General features: G+C 38.2%; 1 protein-coding gene across 11 annotated transcripts in view; it reads left to right on the top strand.

Annotated features, from left to right (window-relative positions):
* The window catches only part of CCDC141 (coiled-coil domain containing 141), a 260,019-nt gene that overhangs the window by 16,203 nt on the left and 216,149 nt on the right, over positions 1-27,667 (top strand). The window contains exon 4 of one of the 11 annotated variants that reach the window (XM_077154305.1): positions 3,171-3,238. The exons of the other annotated variants lie outside the window; for them this stretch is intronic. The gene's annotated coding sequence lies outside the window, so the exon portion shown is untranslated. The remainder of the gene's footprint in view (positions 1-3,170; positions 3,239-27,667) is intronic. 11 annotated transcript variants of the gene reach the window in all.

Genomic DNA, 27,667 nt, shown 5'->3' with positions numbered 1-27,667 from the left:
AAATAATTCCGAATATACAAACAGACATGGAAAACCTCATCAAAAACCAAATCAGTGAATTGATGGAGTATATAAAGAAGGCAAGGAATGAACAAAAAGAAGAAATGGAAAGTCTGAAAAAACAAATCACAGAACTTTTGGGAATGAAAGGCACAATAGAAGAGATGAAAAAAACAGTGGAAACCTACAATGGTAGATTTCGAGAGGCAGAACATAAGATTAGTGAACTGGAGGATGGAACGTCTGAAATCTGACAAGAAAAAGAAAAAAATAGGGAAAAAATGAAAAATATGAGTAGGGACTCAGGGAATTGAAGGCCAATATGAAGCGCACAAATATATGTGTTGTGGGTGTCCCAGAAGGAGAAGAGAAGGGAAAAGGAGGAGAAAAACTAATGGAGGAAATTATCACTGAAAATTTCCCAACTCTTATGAAAGACTTAAAATTACAGATCCAAGAAGTGCAGCGTACCCCAATGAGAATAGATCCAAATAGATGTTCTCTAAGATATTTACTAATCAGAATATCAGAAGTCAAAGATAAAGAGAGAATCTTGAAAGCAGCAAGAGAAAAGCAATCCATTACATACAAGGAAAGCCCAATAAGACTATGCGTAGATTTCTCAGCAGAAACCATGGAGGCAAGAAGACAGTGGGATGATATATTTAAAGTATTGAAAGAGATAAACTGCCAACCAAGAATTCTATATTCAGCAAAATTGTCCTTCAAAAATGAGGAAGAAAGTAAAACATTTTCAGACAAAAAATCACTGAGAGAATTTGTGATCAAGAGACCAGCTCTGCAAGAAATACTAAAGGGAGCACTAGAGACAGATATGAAGGCAGAAGAGAGAGATGTGGAGAAGAGTGTAGAAAGGAAGACTATGAGTAAAGGTAAAAAGAAGAAAAATTAGATAGGACATATAAAATCCAAAAGGCAAAATGGTAGAGGACAGTACTGCCCATGCAGTAATAACACTGAATGTTGATGGATTAAGCTCCCCAATCAAAGGACATAGATGGGCAGAATGGATTAGGGAACAGGACCCATCTATATGCTGTCTCTACTCAAAGGACGTGAGGGCAAAGACACAAACGGACATTTGCACACCAATGTTTATAGCAGCATTATTTACAATTACCAAGAGTTGGAAACAGCCAAAATGTCCATCAACAGATGGGTGGCTAAACAAACTGTGGTATATACATACAATGGAATATTATGCAGCTGTAAGACAGAATAAAGTTATGAAGTCATGGATAGACCTTAAGGACCTTATGCTGAGTGAGATTAGCCAGAAATAAAAGCACAAATACTGTATGGTCTCACTGATATGAACTGACATTAGTGAATAAACTTGGAGAATTTCGTTGGTATCAGAGACCATCAGGAGATAGAATTAGGGTAAGATACTGGGTAATTGGAGCTGAAGGGATACAGATTGTGCAACAGGACTGAATGTAAAAACTGAGAAATGGACAGCACAATACTACCTAACTGTAATACAATTATATTAAAACACTGAATGAAGCTGATTGTGAGAATGATAGAGGGAGGAGGGCTGGGGGCACAAATGAAATCAGAAAGAAAGACAGATGATAAAGACTGAGATGGTATAATCTAGGATTGCCTAAAGTGTATAATGATAGTGACTAAATGTACAAATTTTAAAAATGTTTTTGCTTGAGGAAGAACAAAGGAATGTCATTATTGCAGGGTGCTGAAAATAGATGGTAATTAATATTTTTAAAATTTCAACTTATGTGTGAAACTAAAGCAAAAAATGTTTATTTGGTGCAAAATTTCTATTTTGACTAGTGCATCTCTTAATATAACTTATGTAGATAGTTGGTTGAACAACATGGGTACATGGAACCTTTGGTAGGACATGAGATTTTGTTGGTTTGTACAGAGAGATGCCCCAATGGATCCCAGAGTGATTTGATCAGTGAGTGGAAAAGTATTTGCAAGGTCCTCTTCAGGGAATGGTGAGAATGGGGGAGAATTCAACCTCCCCAAGTTGAATTCTTGATATTCTCATGGGCAGTGTAGACAACCAAAGCTGTAGGCTGAGCCCCCAGTCTTGGGGTTTGTTCATATGGAACTTAACCCCACAAAGGATAGGTCAAGCCTACTTAAAATTAGGCCTAAGAGCCACCCCCAAGAGAACCTCTTTTGTTGATCAGGTGTGGCCTCTGTCTCCAGCAATACAACAAGCAAACTCACCACCCTCCCTCTGTCTACGTGGGACATTACTCCCAGGGGTGTGGACCTTCCTGGCAATGTGGGACAGAAATCCTGGAGTGAGCTGGGACTCAGCATCAAGGGATTGAGAAAAACCCTAGAATGAACTGAGACCCAGCATCAAAGGATTGAGAAAACCCTCTCGACCAAGGCGGGGAAGAGTGAAATGAGACAAAGTGTCAATGGCTGAGAGATTCCAAACAGAGTTGAGAGGTTGTCCTGGAGGTTATTCTTATGCACTAAGTAGATATCACCTTGTTATCAAGAGGTGATGGAGAGGCTGGAGGGAACTGCCTGAAAATGTGGAGCTGTGTTCCAGTAGCCATGTTTCTTGATGATGATTGTATAATGATACAGCTTTCACAATGTGACTGTGTGATGTGAGAAACTTGTGTCTGATGCTCCTTTTATCTACCTTGTCCACAAATGAGTAGAACATATGGAATAAAAATAAATAATAGGGGGAACAAATGTTAAAATAAATTTAGTTTGAAATGCTAGTGATCAATGAAAGGGAGGGGCAAGGGGTATGGTATTTATAATTTTTTTTCTTTCTGTTTTCGTTTTATTTTTCTGTTATCTTTGTTTCTTTTTCTGAATTGATGCAAGTGTTCTAAGAAATGATCATGATGATGAATATGCAACTATGTGATGATATTGTGAATTGCTGATTATATATTTAGAATGGAATGATCACATATTAAGAATGTTTGTGTTTCTTTCATGTTTTTTTATTTAGAAATTAATTTTAAAAATTTAAAAAAATGAAATAATACTAATAGAAGTAAAATAACTAGAAAACAATACAAATTTAATTCAAGCATATAGCTTAAATTTTGAGTTACAATCAAGTTTTGAGAAAAGAAAAATATAGGTAGGTATTTCTTCTTTTAAAAGGAGTTGATACTTTATCTTGGTCTTAACAGATGGGAGGAATTTTGATAGATGAAGGGAAAAAGGCTATGATGTTCCTGGAAAGAACAACTGAAATAAGGTAGGGAGCACATACGTATACTGTCAATAATAGTGTATGTGATTAGGCAGGTAGGGGCCAGACCTAAAAAAAAAAAAAAAAGCTCAGAGAGCTTTGAGGCTCAGGTAGAAGTTCTATCAAAGGTGGCAGGAATCAGTGAGTTACTGAATGTGAACGTATGTTTGTGTATATTTTATAATCAGGAAAATAAGCCTTTTAGCCTTATTATGTGGATTAAATGAAAAAAAAAAAGAGTAAAAGGTCCTTATTCCAATTCCTGACATGTAATATGTAATCACTAAATGGTTGCTCTTATTATTACTACTACTAATGATAGCAGGGAAAATTTTACCTTGAAGTTTTAATCTGGATAGATTGATTCTGGGTAATTTATATCAGGCCTGTCTAAATTGCCTTCATAAATTTGAATACAGTTTAACTAATAATAGTTCTGATTAAGACAAGCATCCAAGGGTTTTGAATGACAAAATGAGTGGACCCTACATATACTCAAGCAAAGAAAATGTGTTTTAATAACATAAACAGAATTAAAAAATAATCATATGATAACTTTTTCAAACTATTAGCTCTCAATATTTTATTAAAAATGTGCTATTTTGTAAGTTTAAAAAATCTGGTTATAGCTTTTTGATTCCCCATGGAGGATATTTCACTAAAATTTAGCTGGTATAAAAACAGACATTTCCCAGAGGGATAAACAGAGAAGGCATAATAACTTCTGCAAGATCCTTATAAACTTCAAAGAGTATGAAAATGTAAGGTTTGTTTTTTTTTTTGCTGATAATAGAGGCAGAGTATAAACAAACTGGAACTCAAACAGCCTTTAGTATTTTAACATTTAAAAAATCCACTTAATTATAGTGTACTGATTTCTGTAATACAGTATGTTTTATAACTTTTTAAACCATTTATAAGAGTTAAATAACTCAGTTTATAATGAAATATTATGGTAGATGAGGAAAAATAAGCCAAGATTTTAAATGAGCTAGACTTTGAGTGAGAGCTCTGAATAGCAGGCCTTCTGTAAAGGAAGAACTAAAGAATCAAGGAGGAATTGTGGGAAGATGGCAAGTAGGAAGTTCAAAGAATCAATCCCACCACCAATACAATTATTAAACTGACAGGAATGATCTGAATCAGCTATTTCAAAACTCCAGACTCGAGTAAATTGCTCTCTCCAGTAAATGGCAGTTACTGTCATCCAGTCTCCACTCTCACAGCAGACAGCAATGGGATCCATCACCTGGCACAGCTCACAAGTACCAGAGAAGGACACAAAAATTGACTTCCCCAAGATTCAGGTTGGACAAGGGCCATTCACTGATCATGGCTTTAATTATCGGCTCACTGGGGTTTCAGCTCTGAGGGTGGCCAGTGTTCCAACCTACCAGGGACAAAGACACTGGAAGAAACTTAAAGATGGTAAACTGCCTCAGATCTGTACAGGAGAGTTGAAGGGCTACCTTTGCTGGGCAGTTCAAGAAAGTGCAGCTTTGGAGGTATGTAAAAGAAGCACCTGGTGCTTTTCCTGTAAGGAATTTGTACAGAGAAAGCTACAAAACTTTGCTAAAAGAAATCAAAGAGGACCTAATAAATGTAAAAATATTCCATGTTCATGAATTGGAAGATTATATATTGTTAAGATATCAATTGTACCCAAAGTAATTTACAGATTTATTGCAACCCAATCAAAATTCCAACCATCTTCTTTGCAGAATGGAAAAGACAGAAAAGGATAGATAGAACTCACTTCTGCTCTGTGAAACAACTAGTGAAGTGACAGAAAAATGGCTGATACAGTGGTTCAAGGGTATGAGTGACCAAGGAGGGACTTCTACATTATATAGGGAGGACCTGGATGAAAAAACAGCAAAATTATGATTGAGAGGACAGGGTGCGTTTACTCAGTCATGACCCCACCTGGGGTGGGGTGCGGGACTGCAACACACAGGCCAGTGTGGTGCTGAAGGAGCGGTGGTCTTCTGCCCTCCCATCTCCGTATCAGCTTGAGAGATATTCTCTCTTGGTTCCACAGCCAGGAGCTCCCGTGGGGAATCTGGAAGCCAGCAGTCTTTGTTTACTTACACATTGTGTTCCTCCTTTGTATGTTGACAGCAAATAACTTGTTATGAGTTTTCAAAGGTCCAAAGCCAGAGGATAATTTTGCCTTAGAACAGACCATGCCTGTAACTAACTCTGATAGAAGTTTGTATGTTTCTAACTTTGTATTTCATGTATATTACTACTGAAATGATTTAAGGTTCTCTGATATTGTTATGGAATGAATGTATTTTGTTTATGGGGAAAGCATGTCTTTTTTAGGGTCCACAGGGTAGAATGTGCTGGTTTGAAAGGATGTATGGACCTTAGAAAAGCCACGTTTTAATCAAAATCCCATTTCATAAAGGTAGAATAATCCCTATTCAATACTGTATGTTTGAAACTGTAATCAGATCATCTTCCTGGGTGATGTGATTTAGTCAAGAGTAGTTGTTAAACTGGATTAGGTGATGACATGTCTCTGCCCATTTGGGTGGGTCTTAAGAAGTTTCTGGAATCCTATAAAAGAGGAAACATTTTGGAGAATGGGAGATTCAGAGAGGGCAGAACGACATAGCCATGAGAAGCAGAGTCCACCAGCCAATGACTTTTGGAGATGAAGAAGGAACATGCCTCCTAGGGAGCTTCATGAAACAGGAAGCCAGGAGAAGAAGCTAGCAGATGATGCCATGTTCACCATGTGCCCTGCCAGATGAGAGAGGAACCCTGACCATGTTCACTGTGTGCCTTTCCAGATGAGAGAGAAACTCTGACTATGTTTGCCATGTGCCCTTCCACTTGAGAAAGAAACCCTGAACTTCATCGGTCTTCTTGAACCAAAGTATCTTTCCCTGGATGCCTTAGATTGAACATTTCTATAGACTTGCTTTAATTGGGACATTTTCTTGGTCTTAGAACTGTAAACTAGCAACTCATTAAATTTCTCTTTTTAAAAGCCATTCTGTTTCTGGTATATTGCATTCTGGCAGCTAGTAAATTAGAACACACTGAGACTTTGCAGCACACAGTGCCTACCCCCTACCCCTGAGGCAGGCAGCTGTGGGTGCCTGGTTGTGGCTGAGAATGGAGGAGGGGTGCACACCGAGCTGATCTGACAATTGGCCAGCAAAAGAGACTCTCTGGGTCCTGCTGCTTCTGTACTTTCTCCACAGAGGCCCAGAGCATTTGGTGTTTATGGGCAGGGAAGTAGGGATGAGGGAGCAAGCTGAGTTGCACCACAAGGCACTCCAGGACTGGCTATGGGCAGGGATAGTTTAAATAATCCCAAAGCCCAAGGGCATTCCATGTGCGAGCCTAGGGATCACCAGACCCATGGTATACACAAATAGAGTCTCCACCAAGGTGCACACTGCCCAGCCCCCAGCTCTGGGGTGGGGACTTTCAGCACAGTCTGAGATCTGAGGCCTTGTCTGGAGTTTCACCTGGTTGGATCCTGGCCAAGTTGGTTGACAGAGGGAGAGGTGGGCCTGAGAGGAAGAGGTGGCTCAAGAGTGACATCTTCTGGGAAGATGTGGAAAGTGCAGTCTGGCAAACTGCCTTTTTGCCTTGCTTTTAACAGATCTTCCTCCTGCATGAGGTCCTAGCCTTAGTTTGCGGGGAAGTTACTGGCAAACCAAGTGCAAAAAGGAGACCTTCAATGCAAACCCAAGCAACTGCAAAATCATAGATGAGCAAAGGAAATCAACTTTCAAAATAACCTTAGCAAGACAGTTAAATGCCTCTAACTCAGCAGAAAATCACAAGCACATGAAGATGACCAAATTAAAACAACAGAGGAAACACAGAATTTAGAACAACTAATCAAAGATATTCATACAAATCTCTTAAGTTTAATGGGTTGGTTAAAGACATAAAGGATGTCAAGAAGACTGTAGAAGAGCGTAAAGAAGAATTTGAAAGAATAAATTGAAAAATAGCAGTTCTTACAGAAATGGAAGTTACTGTAGATCAAATTTAAAATATACTAGAGGAGGCGGGGCAAGATGGTGGCATAGTGAGGTGTGGCGTTTAGTTCATCCTCCAGAGCAGGTAGTAAAGAGCCAGGAACAGTACGAAACAACTCCTGGGGGAACATCAGTGAAAGGACACACAATGTACACCAGTCTGGACCAGGTGAAGCAGCTGAGATCCCATGCAGAACTGAAAACCCCCCAAGCTGCAGAGGCTGGTGCTCTTGCTCACATGGGCATGGCAGGCTGGTTCCCCAAAAGGTAAGGAAACAGACTTTACTAGCAGCAAAGGCTTAGCTCAACCAAGCTCCAACTGCAGAATTAATTAATGAATTCTGACTGCTGCAAACAGGCCTCCAACACAGATAAACCTGGAATAAGCACTAAAGGAACTAGGAGTTTTTGCCCTGTCAGAGAGAGGTGGAATTGATGGGGGGGAGAAAATAATGCCAGAGACTTTTTGAGTTGGACAGCACAAAATACTGGAAAAATGCTGGACCCCAAGAAAAAGGGGCACATGGGTCCTGGAGATACATAGAGTCACATAGCAACTCAAGCTCTTGATTGGCATACCTGAGGAGAGGGTGTCTGGTTCAGAAGAGGGTTTTGCCTTTTTTTTTTTTACTTCTTAAACAGCTCATTAGACAGAATTGTAAGCACTCTCAGGCTCCAGCACTGCCCCAGATAAGGACAGAACTAAAGTATGTCTGAGAGAAAAAGCAAACTAATCATGTGAAAGGGGTAAGATCCCTAAAGGGCCTACCTTCCCCAAGAAAAAGGGCGGGGGCAGGACCCAGTTCAAGTGGAATCCCTCCTTCAAGGAATTCTGGCCCAGGGACTGGAAAACAGAAGCAATAAAAGTCCACCTACTGCCTCATCTTTGTCTCAACCATGCCCCTGGCAGGGAGAATCTGCTATAATTAAAGGCACCTCATCATTTTAAGTTGGTGGGAAGCCGTGGGCAGACAAGCGCCACAACCTGAGCAGATAGGAAAAGCACAGAGTCTAGAGGCTTTATAGGAGTGTCTGGAAACTTGCTGGGCCTCACCCTCAGGGAAAACTGATGCTGGCTACTCTTTCCTTCTGAGACATGGGCCTTTCTGGTCTGGGAAAATATGATTGGGGTTGATCATATCTGAGGAGACCCTCCTCCAAAACAAACAAACAAAAAGGCTCCATATAGGCAAGGCAAGAAACAGATAGACAAGAACTGAAAAATTCTGATCAGTTAAACAGAACCTGTGCTAGAAGTCTAGAATAAGTTGAACTGAATGCCAAAGAATAGCTAGAGAACAAAGCCATCCAGCAAGAAAACCCTAGGTGAAAGAGTGAGAACAGGGTGGTGCACTGATGGCTCAGTGGCAGAATTCTCGCCTGCTATGTGGGAGACCCGGGTTTGTTTCCTGGAGCCTGCCCGTGTAAAAAAAAAAAGAGTGAAAACAACCTCCAGAATAAATTAATTAAGGAAAGCAAATGCCTAAAATCCAGCAGAAAATAATGAGCCATACTAGGAAAATTGAAGATACGGCCCAGTTAATAAAACAAACCAACACTTCAAATAAGATACAGGAGTTGAAACCACTAATTCAGGATGTTCAAACAGATGTACAAAATCTCTTTAAAAAATCAAATCAGTGAATTGAGGGAGGGTATAAGAAATGGGGTGAACATAAAGAAGAATTCAAAATTTGAAAAAACAAATCACAGAACTTACGGGAATGAGATGTACGGTTATAAGAAATGAAAAAGTGGAAACGTATAAAAGGATTACTAAACTAGAGAACTGGACATCTGAAATCCAATGTACAAAAGAAAATATAGGGAAAAGAATGGAAAAACGTGAGCAAGGTCTCAGAGAACTGAATGGCAACATGGAGTACATCAATATATATGTTGTTGGTGTCCCAGGAGAAGAGAAGGGAAAAGGAGCAGAACAACCAATGGAGGAAATAATCACTGAAAATTTCCTATCTCTTATGAAAGATGTAAAATTACAGATCCAAGAAATGAAGGGTACTGCAAACAGAATAGATCCAAATAGACCTACTCTGAGATGCTTACTAATCTGATCGTCAAATGTCAAAGACAGAGAAAATTTTAAAGCAGCAAGAGGGAAGCAGTCCATCACATACAAAAGAAGCTAGATGTGTGTGAATTTCTCAGCAGAAACCATGGAGATGAGAAGAGTGTGGCATGATGTATTTAAGATCCTGAAAGAAAAACTGCACTCAAGAATTATATACCCAACAAAACTGTCTTTCAAAAATGAGGGAGAGTTTGAGGGGCTATTATATATATATATGTATAACTTGGTATTTGGAGATAAGAATGAAGCCAATCAGATCGGGATTAAGGTAATTCAGAATACAGAGGTAAGGAAGACATTGCTTATATTTTAGAACATCACCTCCTGCTTGAGACCAGAGGAAGAAAGGTTTATTTTGTCCAGAACCTAAATTTTCTGTAGCATATAATCTAAAACAACCTGTCTGGATAGGTCATTTAAAAAATCCAAACACAGGGAGCCCAGAATAAGAATTAGAGCCTTTAATCCTGTGTAGCACAATGTAATGCCTGGATATATCCCAGAGTATATTAAGCAGATAATAAAGAAGTACTGGCAAAGTTCCTTAAGGGATGGGAGAAACAATATGAACTATTAACCTTTACCACTGGGGAAACCCCGGATACTGTGTCAAACATTAGGGACACCCAAATCAATATGCCAAGCCCTTGATCTTCAGGCTTGTTCTTATGAAGCTTAAGTATGTAGCAGAGAGCTTAGCCTACTTATAGGAATGCCTAACAGTCACCTCTGGAGACCTCTTTTGTTGCTCAGATGTGAACTTTCTCTCTCTCTAAGTCCAACTCTGCAAGTGAAACCATTCCCTTTCCCCCTATGTGGGACATAACACCCAGGGATGAAAGTCTGCCTGGGTGGTATGGGATGACTCCAAGGAATAGTCCTGGCCCTGGCAATCTGGGATCAACATCCTGACCAGAAAGTGGAAGGGAAGTATACGAAATAAGGTATCTTTAGCTGAGAGAGTTCAAATAGAGTCAGAAAGCTACTCTGGAGGTCACTCTTACACAAGCTTCAGTTGAACATTGCTGCTATTATAACTTGGCAAATCCCAACCAAAATCATTCCTGTCAATCCTAAAGAATACCTAGGGTATTAGATACAATTCTAAAAATGTTCCATGCACTAGGGTAACTATCCAGAAACCTACAATCCAAAGATGGGCCCCTGGACCAGACAAGTTCTGAAATGCAGATGGGCCAGCCTTATTAGAACGTATGCTAGCTCCATCCTCCTATCCCATATTACTGACAGCCCCTTCCAACATGAAAAAGTTAGAATGGGCTTAGCCCAAATACCCCTAAAGAGTGGGAGAAGAATCAAAGGTGATGGTGGAGTTATACAGAGAAGGTAGAATTTAACAAATGAGTATGAGTATTGAATCATTACATTGATATTTCTTTTAGTCTCCAGTACCTTAGAGCAGCTAGAAATAAAAATGTAAAATTGTGGAATTGTAACCCATACCAAACTCTGAAATCTGTTCTACAACCAATGGTTGCAATGTACTTTGAAACTTTTTGCTTTTTTGTATGTATGTTATATTTCACAATTTAAAAATGTTAAAAAACATGACTGGAAGATAAGAATATTTTCAAACAAGCTATCACTGAGAGAATTTGACTAAGAGACCAGCTCTACAAGAAATAATAAAAGGAGCACTACAGGCAGATAAGACAGGCAGGAGAGAGTTTTGGAGGAAAGTATAGAAATGAAGATTATCAGTAAAGGTAAAAAGGGAAAAAATAGATATGATATATAAAAACCAAAGGCAAAATGGGAGAAGAAAGTACTACCTTTACAGTAATAACATTTAATGTTAATGGATTAAACTCCCCAATCAAAAGACATAGACTAGCAGAATGGATTAAAAAAAAAAAAAACAGGACCCATCTATATGCTATCTACAGGAGACACACTTTAGACTCAAGGATAAACATAGGTAGAAAGTCAAAGGTTGGGAAAAGATATTTCATGCAAACAACAACCAGAAAAGAGCAGGGGTAGCTATGCTAATATCTGACAAATTAGATTTCAAAGGTAAAACAACTAAAGGAGACAGAGAAGGACACTATGTATTAATAAAAGGAACAATTCAATAAGAAGACACAACAATCATAAATGTTTATGCACCAAGCCAGAGTGCTCCAAAAAAATACATGGGGCAAATACTGACACCAATGAAGGAAGAAGTCGACACCTATACCATAATAGCTGGAGACTTCAATTCCACACTTTTATCAATGAATAGAACATCTAGATAGAAGATTAATAAAGAAATAGAGATTTTGAATAATGTGATGAATGAGCTAGACCTTTAAAGAACATTACACCTCACAATAGCAGGATACACATTCTTCTCAAGTGCTCATGGATCATTCTCAAGGATGAGCCATATGCTCAGTCATGAAACAAGTCTCAATAAATTAAAAAAGATTGAAATAACACAAAGCACTTTCTTGGATTGTAATGGACTGAAGTTGGAAATCAATAACAAGCAGAGGGCCAGAAAATTTGCAAATATATGAAGGCTAAACAACACACTCTTAAACAAGCAGTAGGTGAAGGAAGACATTACAAGATAAATCAGAAAATATCTTGAAGCAAATGAAAATGAATACAACATATCCAAATTTATGGGATGCAGCAAAGACAGTGCTAAAAGGGAAATTTATTGTCTTACATGCCTATATTAAAAAAGAAGAGCAAAAATTGAGGAATTAACTATTTACTTGGTAGAACTAGAGAAAGAACAGCAAACTCACCCCAAAGCAAACAGAAGGAAAGATTTAGAGCAGAAATAAATGAAATTGAGAATGTATAAACAAGAAAAACAACAAAACCAGAAGTTGGTTCTTTGAGAAAATCAATAAAATCAATGGGCCCTTAGCCAGACTGACAGAAGAAAACAAAGAGGATGCAAATAAATAAAATCAGAACTGGAAGAGGAAGCATAACCAGTGACCCCACAGAAATAAAGGAGAAAGTGAGAGGATACTATGAGCTAATAAACTAGATATTGCAGATGAAATGGGCAACTTCCTAGAAAGATATGAACAGCCAACATTGACTCGAGAAGAAATAGATGACTTCAACAAAACAGTCCAATTAAAGAGATTGAATCAGTTCAAGACGCTCCCAAAAAAGAAAATTCCAGGACTAGAGGATTTCACATGTGAATTCTACCAAGCTTTCAAGAAAGAATTCGTACCAATCCTGCTCAAACTCCTCAAAAAATTGAAGAGAAGGGAAAGCTACTTAACTCATTCTATGAAGCCAGCTTTACCCATGTACCAAAATCAGATGAAGATACAAGGAAAGAAAATTACGGACCAATCTCTTTAATATAGATGTAAAAATCCTCAACAAAATACTTGCAAATTAAATCTAGCAGCATATTGAAATAATTATATATCAAGCAGGATTTATTCCAGGTATGCAAGGCTGCTTCAACACAAGAAAATCAATTAATGTAATACCTCATATCAATGAGTCAGGGCAGAAAAACCACATGATCCCCTTGATTGTTGAAGAAAAATGCATTTGACTAAATTCAACATTCTTTCCTGATGAAAACACTTCAAAGGATAGTATAGAAGAGAACTTCTTCAACATGATAAAGGGAACATATGAAAAACCCACAGCTAACATCATCATCAATGGGTAAAGACTGAAAGTTTTCCCTCTAAGATGAGGAAAAAGACAAGGATGTCCACTGTCACTATTGTTATTCAACATTGTGCTGGAAGTTCTAACTAGAGCAATTAGACAAGAAAAAGAAATAGAAGTCATCCAAGTTGGATAGGAAAAAGTAAAACTCTCACTGTTTGCAGATGACATGATGCCATATGTCAAAAGTCCTGAAAAATCTACAACAAAGCTACTAGAGCTAAAATATGAGTACAGCAAAGTGGCAGGATACAAGATCAACACCCCCAAATCAGTTGTGTTTCTATATACTGGTAATGAGCAATCTGAAGAGGAAATCAAGAAAAAATTCCATTTATAATAGTAACTAAAATTATCAAATATTTAGGAATAAATTTAAGGATATAGAAGACCTATGCACAGAAAACTACAAGAAATTGCTAAAAGAAATAATAGAAAACCTAAATAAATGGAAGGGCATACCATTTTCATCAATTGAAAGACTAAATGTAGTTAAGATGTCAATTCTACCCAAATTGATTTATAGATTCAATGCAATACCAATTAAAATCCCAACAACTTCCTTTGCAGAAATAGAAAAACCAATAACCAAATTTATTTGGAAGGGCAGTGTTCTAGTTTGGTAGCTGCCAGAATGCAATATACCAGAAAAGAAATGGCTTTTAAAAGAAGAATTTAATAAGTTGCTAGTTTACAGTTCTAAGGCCAAGAAAATGTTCCAATTAAAGCAACTCTATAAAAATGTCCAAATTAAGGCATCAAGAAGAGGGTTTCCTTCACTCAAGAAAAACTGATGGATTCAGTGTTTCTCTCTCAACTGGGAAGCATATGGCAAATACGGCAAAAGTCTGCTAGCTTTCTCTCCCAGCTTCTTGTTCCATGAAGCTCCCCTAGGGGTGTTCTCTTTCTTCATCTCCAAAGGTTGCAATGGAGATGAAGCCCACCAGGTGGCTTGTGGACTCTGTGGTTCTTCAGCCTTGTGGCTCTGCTTGGCTCTGCTGTGGCTTTCTCATGGCTCTAAAAAGGTACTCTCTCCAAAATGTTTTCTCTTTGAAAAGATTAATGGGTGGAGTCACAACTCCATGGAAGCTATCTGATCAAAAGTTACCACCCACAATTGGATGGGTCACATCTCCATGGAAACAATCAAAATGCTCCCAGCCAGCAATACTGAATGGGGATTAAAGAACATGGCTTTTCTGAGGTCCACCACAGATTCAAACCAGCACATTCCACCCTTTGGACCCCCAAAAAGACATGTTCTTTCCAAATGCAAAATACATTCATTCCATAACAATATCAGAATGCCTTAAGCCATTTCAGTAACAATATAATGCAATACAAAGTCAGAAACAGTATAAAATCTCATCAAAGTCAGTTACAGGCATGGTTTGTCCTAAGGCAAAATTCTCCTCTGGTTCTGGACCTGTAAAACTCAGAACAAGTTATTTGCTGCCAACATACAAAAGAGGAACAGTCATAGGATACATATACCCATTTCCATAGGGAGGAAGGAAGACAGGGGTCACTGGACCCAACCAATTTTGAAAACCTGCAGGGCAAACTACATTAGATTTCAAAGTCTGAGAGTCGTTTATCTTTGGAACTTTAGAAAGCGGTAGTTCCACCTTTTCTAAGGGCCTATGCAGTGACCCACTTCTCTATGAACACAACCTTGGGGGACATTGGGGAGACCACCTTTTGCTTGGCTCCAGCCTCTCCAAGGATCAGAGCTGCACCCGGGCTCTCTGCCATCTCTGGAGCACACGCTCAACCCCTCCATGTGTTGGCAGTCAGGCTCTCCCCAAAGCCCAAGGAATGTCCCTCTCTAAGGCTTGAGGTGGCATGACTCTTCCACCGCAATGAAGTGGAAGGCCCATCCTCTGCCTTCAGGGCAAACTCACCCTCTCCAAGTGCTTGGGTGGTCTACTCCCCTGATCCGAGGCTTCTTGACATCAGACCCCAGCCTCCATGGCTTTGTCTCTGAAGTTATTTTTCCTCCAGTGTGTCCTTTCTCTTTACCTCTCAGTCCTGAATGGCAGTTGTTCTCTTTATACAGATCCTGCAACACTCTTTTTGGCTTTTTAGGCAGTAGCTTCGGATCATGCCTATCAGACATAAAGAGTTTCCACATATTCTTCCTGGATAACTCCATGTCCAATCCTGGCTTTCTCTGAAATGGCTGACTGGTTTCACATTTGGTTAAATCCTCATGTGGGGCACTATTTTCTGGGGTCTCTGTTCCTGGAAGCCCAGAATTTTCCAGAACATTAATTTCTGGTTTCTTTGTACCCAAGAGTTCAGTTCTCAGCTTATCTTTTTCCTGTTACATTTCAGTATAACCTGTGAGGAGAAACCAGGTTGCACTTTCCACATTTAATTTGGAAATCTCTTCTGCTAAATATTCAAGTTCGTGGCTTTTAAAATCTGCCTTCCAGCCAAAGCCACTAGTCAGTTTTACCAGATTATGTGCCATTTTCAAACAAGGTTTACCTTCCTTCCAGTCTGTAATATCATGTGTCTCATTTCTTTCTAAGGCCTTATCAGAAGAGTCTTTAGAGTCCACATTTCTGCCAACAGTGTCTTCAGAGCATTCTAGGCCTTCTCTATCAAGCTCCTCACAACTCCACAAGAATCTTCCCCTTATCCATTTAAAAGCCATTCCAACATGTTTGATATCTGCAAAACACAGCAGCACCCTACTCCTCTGGTACCAAAATCTGTTCTAGTTTGCTAGCTGCCAGAATGTAATATACCAGAAACAGAATGGCTTTAAAGAGAGGAATTTAATAAGTTGCTAGTTCACAGTTCTAAGGCCAAGAAAATGCCCCAATTAAAGCAAGGCTATAAAAATGTCCAAATTAAGGCACCAGGAAGAGTTACCATCACTCAAGAGGTCTATGGGTTCAGTGTTTCTCTCTCAACTGAGAAGGCACATGGCAAACATGACAACAGACTGCTACCTTTCTCTCCCAGCTTCTTGTTCCATGAAGCTCCCCCAGGGGCATTCTCTATCTTCATCTCCAAAGGTCGCTGGCTGCTGGACTCTGTGGTTCTCTCAGTCTCGTGGCTCTACTCAGCTCTGCTGTGGCTTTCTTGTGGCTCTAAAAAGGTACTCTCTCCAAAATGTTTCCTCTTTGAAAAGATTAATGGGTGGAGTCACAACTCCATGGAAGCTATCTGATCAAAAGTTACTGCCCACAATTGGGTGGGTCACATCTCCACGGGAACAATCAAAATGCTCCCAGCCAGCAATATTGAATGAGGATTAAAGGACATGGCTTTTCTGGGGTCCACCACAGATTCAAACCAACACAGGCATTGTGCCCCAAAAAGCTAAAAATATTTCAAGAAAGAAAAATGAATTGGAAAGTCTCACACTACCTGACTTTAAAGCATATTATTAAGCTACAGTGATCAAAACAGGATGGTACTGACATAAAGACAGATATGCTGACCAATGGAATAGAATTGCATGTTCAGAAATAGACCTTTGCACTTATGGACAACTTTTTGGTAAGGTGGTCAAGCCAACCCATCTGGGACAGAGCAGCCCCTTCAACAAATGATGTTTGGAGAACTGGATATCCTTATGCAAAGGAGTGAAAGAGGATCCATATCTCACACCTTATACAAAAATTTACCCAAAATGGATCAAATACCTAAACATTAGAACTAAGACCATAAAACTTACAGAAGAAAATGTAGGGAAATATCTTATAAATCTTGGGATAGGAGAAAGACCTTACACCAAAGCACAAGCAATGAAAAATGAAACAGATGAATGGGATCTCCTCAAAATTAAACACTTTTGTGCATCAGTAAACTTTTTCAGGAAAGTGAAAAGGCAGCCTACACAATGGGCAACAATATTTGGAAACCACATATTAGATAAAGGTTTACTATCTAGAATATATGAGATGCTACAACTCAACAACAAAAAAAGAGAAACAACCCATTTAGAAAATGGGCAAAAGACATGAACAGACACTTCTGAGAAGAGGAAGTACAAATAGCAAAAAGGCACATGAAAAGATATTCAAGTTCATTGACTATTAAGAATAAGCAAATCAAACCCACAATGAGATATCATCTCACAACCACTAGAATGACCATTATCAAAAAACAAACAAACAAACAAACAAAAAAACAGAAAACAACAGGTGCTACAGGGGATGTGGAGAAACAGGTACACTTATCTACTGTTGGTGGGAATGTAAAATGGTACAACCACTCTGGAAGGCAGTTTGGTGGTTCCTGAGGAAGGTAAGTATAGAATTGCCATATGATCCAGCAATCCCATTACTAGGTATATATACAGAAGAACTGAAGGGAAGGACACAAATGGGCATTTTCACACTGATGTTTATAGCAGCATTGGTTACAATTGCCAAGAGATGGAAACAACCTAAATGTCCATCAATGGACGAGTGGCTAAAAAAGGTTTTGTATACATATGATGGAAACTCCACAGCTGTAAATCAGAATAAAGTCATGAAACATGTAACGACAACATGGATGAACCTTGAGGACATTATGCCGAATGAAACTTGTCAGAAACAAAAGGGCAAATACCATATGGTCTCGCTAATATGAACTAACATTAATGAGTGAACTTTGAGAGTTAAAGTTAAGAACACAGGTTATTAGGAAATAGACAGAGGGAGAGATTGGTATTTGGTGCTGAAGGAATATAGAATGTGCAACAGGATGATTATAAAAATTCATAAATGGATAGCACAATATTATCTGATCATAGTACAATAATATAAGTACGCTGAATGAAGGTGAATGTGAGTATGGTTGGGGGAAAAGGGCTGGGGGTACGTGTGACAACAGAATGAAAGATAAAGCATAAAGACTGAGATGGTATAATTTAGGAATGCCTAAAGTGGATAGTAATAGGGATTAAAAGTACAAATATCAAAACGTTTTTGCATGGGGGAGAACAAATACAAGGTATTGAAAATGGGATGGTATACAGGAAAAAACATTGTAATATGCTACCCCTCAATGTAAAAAAGGCATTATGCTGAAATTGAATGTCAAGAAGCTGAGGATATGGGGGAGGGGTATGGATTATTTGTGGAAGGAAAGAAAATGTCTTCATATAAATTGTGGTGGTGAAGGCGTGGTTATTTACGTAGGTTGGATTGTATTATGTGTGAATAAAACTCTTTAGAAATGAACAGAGAGAAACAAGTACTACAGAAAATGTGGGGAAAGAGATGTAACTATTCACAGTACCACTGAGCATCACAGTCCTTCTAGGGGGAATGTGGTAGTTCCATAGGAGGCTAGAGGTGGGGTTGCCTTATGAACATGCAACCTTGTTGCTAGGTATATACATGGAGGAGCTGAGAGTGGGGATATGAATGAACATTTGCACATTGATGTTTATGGCGGCAATGTTCATGATTCGCAATGGATGGAGGTGGTCTAAGGGTATAAAAACTGGGGAATGGAAGGAGGAGCTGTGGTGTATACATACAACAGATTAATGAGTGGCTGCAAGAAGGAATGAACTTGTGAGATATGCAAATAGGTGAATGAACTTTAAGGACAGGAGGTTGAATGAAATATTAGAAACAATGACAAATATTATCACACCCTACTCATATGGAGAACTATGTTATGCAAACTTGGAGAATTGAAGTAGAGAGCATGGGTTATCAGGTTGGGGCCTATTGTAAAGGGTTCTAGATTGTAAGCTCTTACAGCAGTCACATATTCAGGAGTCGTAGCTGTTATTTCTAAATTTTGAGACAATGAGCTATTTGTGTATAACATGGTCATTCCCTGAAACTTCAGATATTTATTTGACACCTGAGACTCAGAGTTAGAGCACTGAAGCTATGAAAGTCAGCATTACCCCATATAGAAACTGTTAAAAAAAAAGTTGAAAGGTGATCAGATTTCAACTAGAGATATGAATGAAGCTGATCTGGATAGGACTAAGGTAAATCAGAATACTGGGTAAAGGATGATGTGGTCCATTGTTTATAACTTCAGTTTCTGTGTGAGACTAAAGAGAGATATTTATTTGTGGGAAAATGCATATTTGGGGTAGCACATTAATTTAACTTGTGTGGTCAGTTTATATAAACACCATAATTAAATGGAATCTTAAATAGGGCATGAGATTTTGTTGTTTTGTACAGGTTAAGGTGATGCTCCAATATAACCCAGAATAATTTGGGCAGAGAATTAAAAAGGTATTTGCTAAGTCCCCTTGGGGACTAGGGAGAAAGAAGGAAATAGTAAACTTCCCCATCTGGGGAATTCCTTATGTGCTTGCAAGCAGTGGGGACAACCAATTCAATAGGCTGAGTCCTCAATCTTGGGGTTTGACCCTATGAAAACTTATTCCTGCAAAGAAGGAGCTAAGCCTACTTATAAATGTGCCTAAGAGTCACCCCTAGAGAACTTTTTTTGCTCAGATGTGGCCTCTCTCTCTCTAAGCCAACTTGGCAGGTAAACTCACTGCCCTCCCTCCTACATGGGTCAGAACTCCCAGGGGTGTAAGTCTCCCTGGCAACATGGGACAGGACTCTTGGGATGATCAGGGACACGGCATCATGGGATTGAGAACAGCTTCTTGAATAAAAGGGCTAAGAGAGAAATGAGACAAAGTAAAATTTCCGTGGTTGAGAGATTCAAACAGAGTTGAGAGTTTATCCTAGAGGTTATTCTTAAGCATTATATAGATATCCCTTTTTAGTTTATGGTATATTGGAGTCACTAGAGGGAAGTATCTGAAATGGTAAAACTGTGTTCCAGTAGACTTGATTCTTGAAGACAATTGTATAATGATATAGCTTCTAAAATGTGACTGTGTGATTGTGAAAACCTTGTGTCTGATGCTCCTTTTATCCAGGATATGGATAGATGGTAAATAATAATAATAATAATAATAAGGAAAAATAAATAAAGAATAGGGGGATAAGGGGTCAAAACATGAGTAGACTGAAATATTAGTCGTCAATGAGAGGTAGGGGTAAAGGTTATGGGATGTATGAGATTTTTCTTTTTTCTTTCTATTTCTTTTTCTGGAGTGATGAAATGTTCTGAAAATGATTGAGGTGATGGATACACAACTATGTGGTGATATTTTGTACCATTGATTGTTACTGTGGATGGACTGTATGTGTGTGAAGATTTCTTAATTAAGAAAAAAAAGAATGCTAGGCATTTAAAAAAAAAAAAAGTGCAGGAGGCAAACATTGGCAAAACTGAAGTGAGCAATAGATGTTTCAACAATAATAGTGGGAGACTTCAATATACCACTCTCTTTTAGATAGATAGAACAATCAAACAGAGGATCAATAAGGAAATAGAGAACTGAAACAGTGATAATGAATTACACCTAACAGACATATATAGCTCATTACACCCAAAACACTGGGATATACATTCTTCTCTTAGGGTTCATTGAACATTTTCCAGGATAGATTATTTGCTGGGGCACAAAACAGGTCTTTATAAATTTTAAAAGATTGAAATTATTTAAAGCACTTTCTCTAATGACAATGGAATGAAGCTGGAAATCCATTACCACCAAAGAATGAGAACTTTCACAAATATATGGAGATTAGATAACTCACTCTTAAACAATCAGTGGGTCAAAGAAGAAATTGAGAGAGAAGTTGGTAAATATCTGGAGACAACTGAAAATGAGAATACAACATATCAGAACTTATGGGATGTGACAAAGGCAGTGTTGAAGTGGAAGTTTATGGCCCTAAATGTCAAGAATTAAAAAGAAGAGCAAAAATTGAGAAGTTAACTGCTCACCTGGAGGAACTAGAGAAAGAACAACAAACTAACCCCAAAGCAAATAAAAGAAGAGAAATAGAAAAGATAAAGCAGAAATAAATGACTTGGAGAATGAAGAAACAATAGAAAGAATCAAGTAAAACTAAAAGTTGGTTCTCTGAGAAAACCATAAAATCGATGGACCCTTAGCAAAGAAAAAAAAAAGAGAGAGGAACTACAGACAAGTAAAATCAGAAATGAGAGGGTGGGGTCATTACTATGGACCCTGAAGAAATTAAAAAAGTCAGAAGAGGATACTATGAACAACAATATGCCAATAAAGTAGATAACTTAGATGAAATGGAAAAATTCATAGAAACACACAAACAACCTACACGGAGTTGATAAGAAATAGAAGACCTCAACAACCAACTATAAGTAGGGAGATTCAATCAGTCATCAAAAATCTTCCTAAAATGAAAAGTCCAGGGCCAGATGGCATCATAGGGGAATTTTACCAAACATTTCAAAAAGAATTAACACCATTCCTGCTCAAACTCTTTCAAAAAAATTGAGAAAAAGAAACATTACCTAACTCATTTTATGAAGCTAACCACCCTGATACTAAAACTAGATAAAGATAATAGAAGGAAGGAAAACTTCAAGCCCATCTCCCTAATGAATACAGATGCTAAAATTCTCAACAAAATACTTGCAAACTGAATCCAATGGCACATTAAAAGAATTATACAAATGACCAGGTGGGATTTATTCCAGGTATGCAAGGATGGTTCAATACAAGAAAATCAATCAATGTAATACAACGTTGTTCTAGTTTGCTAGCTGCCAGAATGCAATATACCAGAAACGGAATGGTTTTTAAAAAGGGGAATTTAATAAGTTGCAAGTTTATAGTTCTAAGGCCAAGAAAATGTCCCAATTAAAATAAGTCTATAGAAATGTCCAATCTAAGGCATCCAGGGAATGATACCTTGGTTCAAGAAGGCTGATGAAGTGCAGGGATTCTCTCTCACGTGGAAAGGCACATGGTGAGTACAGTCAGTGTTTTTCTCTCATCTGGAAAGGCACGTGGTGAACACAGCATCATCTGTTAACTTTTTCTCCTGGCTTCCTGTTTCATAAAGCTCCCCAGGAGGCATTTTCCTTCTTCATCTCCAAAGATCACTGGATGGTGGACTCTCTGCTTCTCGTGGCTATGCCATTCTCTGCTCTTTCAGAATCTCCAGTTTTCTCCAAAATGTTTCCTCTTTTATAGGATTCCAGTAAACAAATCAAGACCCACCAAAATGGGTGGAGACATGCCTCCACCTAATCCAGCATAACAGCCACTCTTGATTAAGTCACATCTCCAGGGAGATGGTCAAATTACAGTTTCAAACATACAATACTGAATAGAGATTAGAGGAAATGGCTGCCTTTACAAAATGGGACTAGGATTAAAACATGGCTTTTCTAAGGTACATACATCCTTTCAAACTGGCACAAACATATTAACAAGTTGAAAGGGTAAAAGCACATGAATATCTCAATTGATGCTGAAAAAACATTCAACAAAACTCAATATCCAAAGCCCCCTTCGGGGAATGGTGAGAACAGGGAGAAGTTCAACTTCCCCAAGTTGAATTCTTGATATTCTCACAAGCAGTGTGGACAACCAAAGCTATAGGCTGAGCCCCAAGTCTTGGGGTTTGTTCATATGAAACTTAACACCACAAAGGATAAGTCAAGTCTACTTAAAATTTAGGCCTAAGAGTCACCCCCAAGAGAGCCTCTTTCGTTGCTCAGATGTAGCCCCTCTCTCCAGCCAACATGATGAGCAGTCTCACCACCCTCCCCCTCTCTGCGTGGGACATGACTCCCAGGGTTGTGGACCTTCCTGGCAACGTGGGACAAAGATCCTGGAATGAGCTGAGAGTCAGCATCAAGGGATTGAGAAAAACCATAGAATGAGCTGAGACTTAACATCAAGGGATTGAGAGAACCTTCTTGACCAAAAGGGGGAAGAGGGAAATGAGACTGTCAATGGCTGAGAGATTCCAGACTTCAAGAGGTTATCCTGGAAGTTATTCTTATGCATTAAGTAGATATCACCTTGTTGTTCAAGATGTAGTGGAGAAGCTGGAGGGAACTATCTGAAAATGTAGAGCTGTGTTCCAGTAGCCATGTTTCTTGATGATGATTGAACAATGATATAGCTTTCACAATGAGACTCTGTGAATGTGAAAACCTTGTGTCTGATGCTCCTTTTATCTACCATATCAACAGATGAGTAGAACATATGGAATAAAAATAAATAATAAGGGGAACAACTGTTAAAATAAATTTAGTTTGAAATGCTAGTGATAAATGAAAGCGAGGGGTAAGGGATATGGTATGTATAATATTTTTTTTTCTGTTATCATTTTCTTTTTCTGTTGTCTTTATTTCTTTTTCTAAATCGAGGCAAATGTTCTAAGAAATTATGAATATGCAACTATGTGATGATATTAAGAATTACGGATTATATATGTAGAATGGAATGATATGTTAATATTTTTGTTTGTTTGTTGTTAATTTTTTTAAATTAATAAATGAAAAAAAAACTCAGCATCCTTTTCTGATTAAAACACTTCAAAAGGTAGGGATTGAAGGAAACTTCCTCAATATCATAAAGTGCATATATGAAAGATCTATAGTCAGCATCATACTCAACATGAGAGACTGAAAGCCTTTCCCCTGAGAACAGGAATGAGACTGTCAAGGATGCCCACTGTCACCACTATTATTTAACAATGTGCTAGAAGTTCTAGCTAGAGCAATTAGGCAAGAAAAAGAATCAGAAAGAAAGAAGTAAAACTTTCATTATTTGTAGATGACATGATCCTATACTTGGAAAATCCTGAGAAATCTATGATAAAGCTACTTGAGCCAATAAACAAATTCAGCAAAGGGCAGATAAAATGTTAACGCACGAAAATCAGTAATGTTTCTATACACAAGGAGTGATCTAATTGAGGAGACAATTAGGAAAATAATTCCATTCGTGATAGCAACTGAAAGAATCAGGATCTAGGAATAAACTTAAACTGCGATGTAAATGACCTGTATTCTGAAAACTACAAATATGGCTAAAAGAAATGAAAGAAGACCTAAATAGGTGCAAAGACATTCTGTGTTCATGGATAGGAAGGTTAAATAGTGTTAAGATGTCAGTTCTACCCAAATTGATTTACAGATTCAATGCAATACCAATTGCAGTAAATCAAACTTCCAAGAACCTACTTTGAAGACTTGGAAAAGCTAGTCATCAATTTTGGAGGGGAGAGAAAGAAACCTTCAATAGCCAAAAACATCCTTAAAAAAGGCGAATGAAGTGTGAGGACTTTTGCTTCCTGATTTTAAAGCTTATTATAAAGCCACAGTGGTCAAAACAGCATGGTATTGGCACAAATATAGGCATATTGATCAGTGGAAATGAATTGAGAGTATGGAAATAGACCACCAGCTCTATGGTCAAATGATCTTTGACAAGGCCCCCAAATCCACTGAACTGGAACAGAATTGTCTTTTCAATAAATGGACCTGGGAGAATTGAATATCCATAGCCAAAGGAATGAAAGAGGACCCCTATCTCCCACCATATGCAAAAATTAAGTCAAAGTAGATCAAAGACCTCAGTATAAAAGCCAGCAAAAATTCCCTGAAGAAAATATAGGTAAACATCTTTAAGACCTAGTAATAGCAAGTAGCTTCTTAGGTCTTACACCCAAAGCACAAACAACGAAAGAAAATAAGTAAATAAATGGGAACTCCTCAAAATCAAATGCTTCTGTGCCTCAAAAGACTTTGTCAAAAAGGTGAACAGGCAGCCAATTCAAATATTTGAGAACCTATATATCTGATGAGGATTTGCTATCCCATATATATAAAGAAATCATACAACTCACCAACAAAAGAACAGGCCACCCAATTATAAAATGGGCAAAAGATATGAATAGACATTTTTCCCAAGAGAAAATGCAAATGGCTAAAAAAGCACATGAGAAATCTTCATCTTTATTAGCTATAAGGGAAATGCAAATCAAACCCACAATGAGATATAATCTCACACCTACAAGAATGGCTGCTATAAAACAGGAAGCTACAAATGTTGGAGAGGATGTGGAGAAATTTGAAACTTATTCACAACTGGTGGGAATGTATAATGGTGCAGCTGCTGTGGAAGACAGTTTGGTGTTTCCTCAGAAGACTAAATATCGCATTGCCCTATGAACTGGCATTACCACTACTCAGTATATACCCAGAAAAGCTGAAAGCAGTGATACAAACAGACCAGAGATTTGCACACCAATATTCATAGCAGCACTACTCATAATTACCAAAGATTGAAACAATCCAAGTGTCCATCAATAGACGAGTGGATAAACAAAATGTGGTATATGCATACGATGGAATGTTATACAGCAGCAAGAAGAAATGAGATCCTGAATCACGTGACAGCATGGATGAACCTTGAAGACATAATGCTGAGTAAAATAAGCCAGACACAAATGGATAGACACTGTATGATTTCACTAATATGAACCCCTGAAAAATGTAAACACAGAGTCTTAAAATGTAGAATATATGGGAACTAGAGATAGGCAGAAGCTAGAGAAGCAGGAGCAGTTACCTAATATGTACAGACTAGTTAACGAGGTTGAACTTAAAAGTATGAGAATGAATAGAGGTGATGTAGTTCATTAGTGGGTTTGTAAGTAATAGTGCCATATTGAAGGTGAATATGATTGAAAGGGGTTGTTAGGAGCCATGTACCTCACCAATTAGTGCTTCATATATAAATAAATTCTTGCATGAACTACTTCAAAGGTATGACACGTGTACAAAGAGTTAGTAATAGATGGATATGGGGGAAAACTACTATTGCATGCTATGGGCTATGTTTAACAGGAATATATCACTAGTGCCACAACAATACTAGGGGTAAATAATTGGTGGGGGGAAGATAAGAGTTAAGGGGAGTTTTGAATATTCTCTTTAGTGTGGGTGTGCCTGTTATTTTCTCTTTGGAGCAATAAAAATTGTCTAAAATTGAGAGTGATGATGATTGTACAACTAAGTGAGGATACTGTGAAACACTATTTTGGATAGAATATAAGCTCTTTGAATATATCTGAACAAAATCTACAGATTCAAAATAAATAAATAAAGATTCAAGTGCTGGAGAAAATGTGGAGAGAGATATACACCTGTTCAATGTTGGTGGGGTAGCAAAATGGGGCAACCCCTCCAAAAGGTAATGTAGTGGATTCACAGGAGGCTAAATATAGGATCACTATGTGATTAGGCAATCCCATTACTGGGAATATACTCAAAAGAACTGAAAGCAGTGACTTGAATAGATATTTGCACACTGATGTTGATGGAGACATTATTCACGATACCCAAAGGTTGAAGGTGGCTGAAGGGTACATTCAGAAGCAAAAGGGCGAACTGTGGTATATACATATGATGAAATATTTGCACCTACAGAATGGAACAAACTCAAGAGGCATGCAACAAGGTGAATGAACCATGAGGACATTATGTTGAGCAAAATAAGCCAGAAAGAAGAGGACAAATATTTTATGGTCTCTTTTAGAAAATACCTATAAGAAAATTGGGACCTAGATTGTAAACTCTTACAGCAGTCGCATTTATTCCTGAACTTTAAGTGTTATTTCTAAATTCTGAGTTGCTGGGCTGTATGGGTATAAATTGCTATTTTCCTAGAAATTTGGGCACCTGTTTGACACCTAAGACTCAGAGCTGGAGTTTTGCTGCTCTGAAAGTCAGTATTCCTAATATAGCAACTATTAAACCAGAAAAGAGAATAGGTTTCAATTAGAGATAGGAATGAAGCTAATCTGGTTGGGAGTAAGGTAAATCAGAATACAGGGGTAAAGGATGATATTGTCTGTATTTTAGAACTTCGCCTACTGTATGACACCAAAGGAAGCGAGGTTTGTTTTGTTCAAAACCTAAATTTTCTGTTACATACAATCTAACTTAACCTGTTTGGCCAGTTCAGTTAAACAACCTAAACACATGGATACATTCCAGATTATGTTGGGCAGGTAACTAAAAAGTACTGGCAAAGTCCCTTGAGGAACTGGAAAAAAAATATGAAACTGCTAAACTTTCTCACCTGAAAAATTCCTGATACTCTTTCAAATATTAAGGACTCCTAAGTTAATAGACTTAGGAGGCTTGCTCTTATGAAACACTTCTCTTATGAAACACTCTTATGAAACACTTGCTCTTATGAAACACTTCTGTAACAGGGAAGCGAAGCCTATGAATAATTATGCCTGAGAGTTACTTCCAGAAAACCTATTTTGTTGCTCAGATGTGGCTTCTCTCTCTCAAGCCCAACTCTGGAAGTAAAATCATTACCTTCTCCCCTATGTGGGACATGACTTCCAGAGGTACAAGTCTCCCTGGCAATGTGGGACATGACTCCCAGAAATGAGCCTGGCCCTGGCACCGGGGGATCAGCAATCCCTAACTGACCAAAAGGAGGAAAAGAAATGTAACAAAATAAGGTATCACTAGGTATCAGTGGCCAAGAGATTTCGAATAATGTTGAGAATCTATTCTGGAGGTTACTCTTATGCAAGCTTCAGCTAGATATTGCTAAATGCCAATGGTATGCCAAGCCCCAACCAACAGTATTCCTGTAAACCCTAAAGAAAATCCAGGGCTTTATCTGAGATTCTATAAAATTTCTCTCACTAAATTTATTTTTCAGAAACCTAAAACCTCCAGATTTTCATGACAAATAAACCCGGAAACCCAGAGTTACCAATCTCTCCAAGAGCATCGACCAGTTGCATCCCCCTACTCCATAATGATACCCCTTTTCAACATGAA

Source organism: Tamandua tetradactyla, chromosome 3, assembly GCF_023851605.1.
Source record: "Tamandua tetradactyla isolate mTamTet1 chromosome 3, mTamTet1.pri, whole genome shotgun sequence".
Lineage (NCBI taxonomy): Eukaryota > Metazoa > Chordata > Mammalia > Pilosa > Myrmecophagidae > Tamandua > Tamandua tetradactyla.
Note: the sequence above shows the minus strand (reverse complement) of the source record. Positions and strands in the feature narration are given on the sequence as shown.